Source organism: Callithrix jacchus, chromosome 9, assembly GCF_049354715.1.
Source record: "Callithrix jacchus isolate 240 chromosome 9, calJac240_pri, whole genome shotgun sequence".
Classification (NCBI taxonomy): domain Eukaryota; kingdom Metazoa; phylum Chordata; class Mammalia; order Primates; family Cebidae; genus Callithrix; species Callithrix jacchus.
Genome location: NC_133510.1, coordinates 16376488 through 16382335, shown reverse-complemented (window position 1 = coordinate 16382335; position 5848 = coordinate 16376488). Strand labels below are relative to the sequence as shown.

The following is a 5848-nucleotide window of genomic DNA, read 5'->3' as shown; positions in this document are numbered from 1 at the left end:
ACGAGGTCAAGAGATCGAGACCATCCCGGTCAACATGGTGAAACCCCGTCTCTACTAAAAATACAAAAAATTAGCTGGGCATGGTGGCGCGTGCCTGTAATCCCAGCTACTCAGGAGGCTGAGGCAGGAGAATTGCCTGAACCCAGGAGGCGGAGGTTGCGGTGAGCCGAGATCGCGCCATTGCACTCCAGCCTGGGTAACAAGAGCGAAACTCCGTCTCAAAAAAAAAAAAAGAAAAGAAAAAAAAAGCTGAATCATCTTTAACCTGCAGGTCTAACATATTTAGCGATACTTGCATCCCAGACATACAACATTAAAAGATACACTAAATTCTGAAGGTAGCTACACTGCAAAATAGTTAAAAATTAAACAATTGTAGAGTATTCATTTAGGCTTGAAATTCCAGTCCTAGACTAAGCTTGTGGCCACCAGCATTGACGTTCTTGCCATCCAGAAGAGCTGACAGTGTCAGTTTGATACCTGGCTTTAGAATCTGAGTGTATCCTAAACCTATCAGGCTGGAGTTGCTCACTTTAGCCGAGAAGCAGGCGTCAGGGTCAATCTGATACTTGGCTGCTATTCCGAAGCGCGTGTTACTGTTTCCTGCTGTCCAGGCGAAATTGACAGCGGTCTCCAACTTCTTGTTCACCTTCTGGTAAATGGAGCCACCAAACTCTGTCTCGTGATTCACATTAGTATGAAGCTGGAATTCATCAGTCTTGTAGCCAACTGCAAAGTTGCTCTGAGTCACTCGGGACTTTGCAGTCTCAAAATTCATCTGGCAGCCGGCCAGCCAGCCCTCATAACCCAGCACCAGAGCACCCCGGATGGAAGGCCCAGCAATGTCGAAATCCATGTCACAGCCCAGGTTAATGTGCTCCCACTTGGACCCTGCCTTGATTTTAGCATTTTTTCATTAGTGTTACGTGAGAAGGATGAATCAAAAGTCAGCTTCAGTCCACATGCAAGCTGATCTTCCACGGTAATCTGGGAGCCTGGTGTATTGTCGGAGTTCCATTTCTCCATAAACGTCAGGCTGTACTCAGTCCATCTGTACTTTGTTTCCAGACTGCCCGTCACTTTGGTGGTCTCAGTGTTGGCTGAGCCTGAGCTTGCAAATTCCAATCCATTCTCAGATTTTGTTTTCAAATCAAGCTTTATTAAGCCAAATCCATAGCCCTTGGTGAAGACATCCCTGGCAGATTTGCCAAGATCGGCATATGTGGGTGGCACAGCCATCTTCTGCTCCGAGGTGGTGATGGCCGGCTCGGCGGCAGCTACGGCAGGGGCTGCGGCGGGGAGCAAAAGTCACTACTTTTTATAAACAGTGATGAATATGCTGCTCAAATACATACCTTTCCAGGGAAGGAAGTCTCCGTATCCCACTCGTATCCCTACTCCATCTCCATGGGGGAGGAATTATTATGGATTGACCACGGCCTTGGAGTGGTCAATCTGCACCTGGTCTAGTTGTTACTTCTCAAACTTCAGGAACCCCCTGCAGATTTTGGTTCGGAAGGAGTGGGGCGGGTGGGTCAAGGTTTGCATGTGCAGTGAGCTCCCAGATGATGCGCTGCCGCTCCTCCGGGGACGTCGCTCTGAAGCCCAGAAAGTAGGTGCTGTTCACAAGTGAGCACCTGTGCATGTGGCTCTTTCTGTGGTCCCAGTGAACACAGGCTGAGACTGCTCCCTCAGCCAGGTCAGCCCTCTCTCTCTGGAGTGTTGTTTTGTTATAGAGATGAGGTCTTGTTATGTCTCCCAGGCCAGTCTCAAACCCTTGGACTCAAGCGATCCTCCTGCCTCAGCCCCCCAAAGTGCTGGGATTAAAGATGTCAGCCACTGCCCCGGCCTTCTCTAGCATTTTCTTTCACACAACAGCAGGGACCTTGTCTCAGGAGGCTTTGGAGCGCCTGCCTCCTCTCACTTCTGCATCTCACACTCCTTCTGTTGATCTAATGTGTGTGTGTGGCCTTGCCTTTATCACAGAGATCAGATCCCAGACCAGTTTGGGTATGGCTGGGAGGGGGAGAAACAGAACAGGAGGCCTGACACAGCTCTCAATTTGTTGTGTGACTCCCCCTACTAGAATGAACACTCCTTAAGGGCAGGGATTTGATTTTATTCACTGCTGCATCCCTGGCAGATAGAGCTGTGCCCAACACACCCTGGGTGCTTAGTACGTGTTTATGGGATGAATGAGGCCTGTCTGGACTCTAGGCATTCCTAGAATTCCTACTGGAATTCCACAGCGGGGTCCAAGTCCTGGTTGATAAAGATCATGAGAAGCATCTTGCTCACCCTCTTGTGTGCAGGTATCGCCCTTGTAGGAGGAGGCCATACATTTACCTGAACGTCTGCTTACTGTGGCCAAGGGCAGGATTGGGGTCATCCCGTGCCTGTTGCCATAAATGCCACCTCAGTGGCGCTGTATCTCTGGCCCAGCCATGGGATTCTGCAGAGCCAGGACTAGAGACTGTTCTCAAGGCCCTGGGAGGACACAAACCCAGAGGAGGGAGCAGAGCAGAGGGCTAACGAAAAACAGGCCACAAGGGGAATGTGATCAGTTGCCAAACCAGGGAGAGCAAAAGTAAATATCAAAGCCAGGGACTCCAGCCAGGAATCTGAGACCCAGCGAGATGAAGAGAAAGAACAAGTGGGCCGATTATAAGCCGGGAGGGGCTCGAGCCCTCCCCGGAGAAGGCATCCGAGGCGCGCTTTAATGTGCCTCCAGGGGCAGTGCTAGGGTGGGTCAGGCAAGATGAAAGGGGCACACGGATGTGATGGACAGACTGGTCTTCCCCAGGGCTCTTCGTTTTTCAGAACTGATGCTGGGAGACAGCATGTGGTCTCGGAAGGCACAAGACTGGCTTTCAGTCCCCGCTTCCACTCGGACTGTGTAACCTTGAGCAACTTACGCAAAAGCCATCTCACCTTTGCCTGCTGTTAAGACGGTGCACACCCTTAAACAGCTTCAACTCAGACTTCAACATAATATTGGCATACACCAGCTACAAAGGGTCTGTGCAGGATTGGCGGGGATTAGAGAAAGAAATTGGAAAGAAGTCAGCAAAGCAGTTATTGACAAGGAGAAACAGAATAAGAGAATCACGATAAACTTCGAAACTTCTCAGCTTGGCCTCTGAGGGAGGGAGGCTGCAAAGAGAAGCAGATCCCTTTGATTCCGAGAAAACATTTATATAGTCACAAGACACTCAGCAGACTCTTGGTCTGAACATCTGATTACCCTGATTACTTCTAAGATGGGATTGCTAGCACGCCAGCTGGCAAGTACATTTTCCCTCTAGTGGTGGTTGTCTAATTTTTACTTCCCTTTATTCTCCACAAGCTCCTGCACCCCACATCATCCCTATAGAAATATAAGTATTTTACTAGCCTGGACAACATGGTCTCTAAAAAAAAAAATACTGAAAAATTAGCTGGCCGTGGTGGCGCATGCCTGTGGTCCCAGCTATGCTGGATGTTGAGGTGGGAGGATTGCTTGAGCCTGGGAGGCAGAGGCTGCAGTGAGCCAAGATCAGGCCACTTCACTCCAGTTTGGGTGACAGAGTGAGATCCTGTCTCAAAAAAAAAAGAAAGAAAGAAATAGGGAAGGAAGGGAGGGAGGAAGGGAGGGAGGGAGGGAGGGAGGGAGGGAGGGAGGGAGGGAGGGAGGGAGGGAATTTTACCCAAAAGGTGACGTGAGAGATGGGAAAGTTCTTCTTCAAAGTTTGTATCTTAGACTACATCAAAAGGAGTTACGATATCTTCCTCTATGGCCATTACCCACTATTAGCATAAACATATACCCATGTATACATATTCTCTAAATCAGCCATGTCTTAAATCAGCTGCCTGGACTCCTCCAGCATGTCTGAACAGGACTGGGCAAGCTCCACACCCTAGTGTTTGGAAACCCTCCTGACCTTCTCCTCACTAGCTTCCTCTATTTCCCTGTCTTCTTTCTTGTCTTCTTTCTCCCTTATCTATACAGGAAATTTCCAAGTTTTTTAGCCATTTGGGTCATGCTTAGAATGCGAGGTCTTATTGTGGCCAATGGAAACTGGACACAGCAGTAGGGTGACTGCGTCAGGTTATGAAAGTGAGAAATGTCCCTGTCTCCTTTGTTCAGGTGTGCTCTCACGGGAAGACTGCCGGCGAGACTGCACCTTTCTGCAGGAAGCAAACCAGCCTTGCTGAATGATCCGCTGTCTCAGTGCGGATTGTTCCCAAACAGTGAGAAAGCTGTGATTGCTGCATCCAAAAGGGATTCCTTTCTTTCTTTTTTTTTTTTTTTTGAGACGGAGTTTCGCTCTTGTTACCCAGGCTGGAGTGCAATGGCGCAATCTCGGCTCACCGCAACCTCCGCCTCCCGGGTTCAGGCAATTCTCCTGCCTCAGCCTCCCGAGTAGCTGGGATTACAGGCACGCTCCACCATGCCGAGCTAATTTTTTGTATTTTTAGTAGAGACGGGGTTTCACTATGTTGACCAGGGTGGTCTCGATCTCTTGACCTCGTGATCCACCCGCCTCGGCCTCCCAAAGTGCTGGGATTACAGGCTTGAGCCACCGCGCCTGGCCCTGGATTCCTTTCTTTCTTAATGCTGGGGCTCTCTGGGGCCTTCGGAGACAGCTTCCAACTCTCCTACCCAGCCTTAGGCAAACCCTGCACATTCATCACCTGCTGTCCACCTCTTTTCATGAGCACTGCAGAGGAGCCAGGACTTCCAAGTTGAAGTACAGCACAAGATCTGTGACTTAGCAAGCAAGTGACGTGAGTTAGTGATTTCTCTGAGCTTCCATTTTTTCATGTGTGAAGAGGATGTCTGTGGTATCACAGTGTAGCTAAACAGCAAGCAAGACAGTGCTTTGTAAAACGGAAACTTTGAAAGTGCTTTGTAAACTGAAGCGTGCTGTAGTCAGAGTGGTTGGGCACCATGGTTCATGCCTGTATCCCAGCACTTCGGGAAAACAAGGCAGGAGGATCACTTGAGTACAGGAGTTCAAGACCAGCCTGGGCAGCATATTGAAACCTCCATCTCTAAAAAACTGGGTGCGATGGCGTGCACCTGTAGTCCCAGCTACTCAAGAGGCTGAGGTAGTAGGAGTGCTTGAGGCCAGGAATTCTAGGCTGCAGTGAGCTATGATCACCACTGCACTCCAGCTCCGGGAACCACACAAGATATTGTCTCTGGAAAAAAAAAAGAAAAGAAAGAAAGAAAGAAAAAGAAGCTGAGCACAGTGGCTCATACCTGTAATCCCAGCACTTTAGGAGGCCAAGGCAGGAGGATTGCTTGAGCCCAGGAGTTTGAGACTAGCCTGGGCAACATAATAAGACCCCTGACTCCACAAAAAATTTAAAAATTAGCCAGGCCTGGTGGCACAATGCCTGCGTCCCCGACTATTCAGAAGGATGAGGTGAGAAGATCACTTGAGCCCAGGAGTTCGAGGCTGCAGTGAGCCGTGATCACATCGCCACACTCCAGCCTGGGCGACAGAGTGAAACCATCGTTAAAAAAGAAAAAAAGACTGTCCATGGGTAGTGGTCAAATGCTACCGACAGAGTTAAGATGAGGGCAGAGAATGACCAATTGTCCTAGAGACCTCTGGTTTCCTCTTCTTCCCAAGTAATAGGACTCCTCTATTTGGCATATGGTCACTCAGAATAAAAACTGCATTTTCTAGGGGCTCCTGCAGCTAAATGTGGCCAATGAAGGTGAGCAAAACGGCAACTTCCAGAAATGTCCCAAAAGGGAGGGGGCATGCTCTTCCTCACCTCTTTCTCTTTTCAGTTGAATGGAATGCTACGTTAACAGCTGGATTTCCTGAAGCTCTTCTGAACCATGGTATAA

The 5848-nt window shown here is 49.2% G+C and overlaps 1 pseudogene; it reads right to left on the bottom strand.

Annotated features, from left to right (window-relative positions):
* Positions 1-300: 300 nt before the first annotated feature.
* LOC100413458 (non-selective voltage-gated ion channel VDAC1 pseudogene) lies at positions 301-1266 on the bottom strand (annotated as a pseudogene).
* Between the last annotated feature and the right edge of the window lie 4582 nt (positions 1267-5848).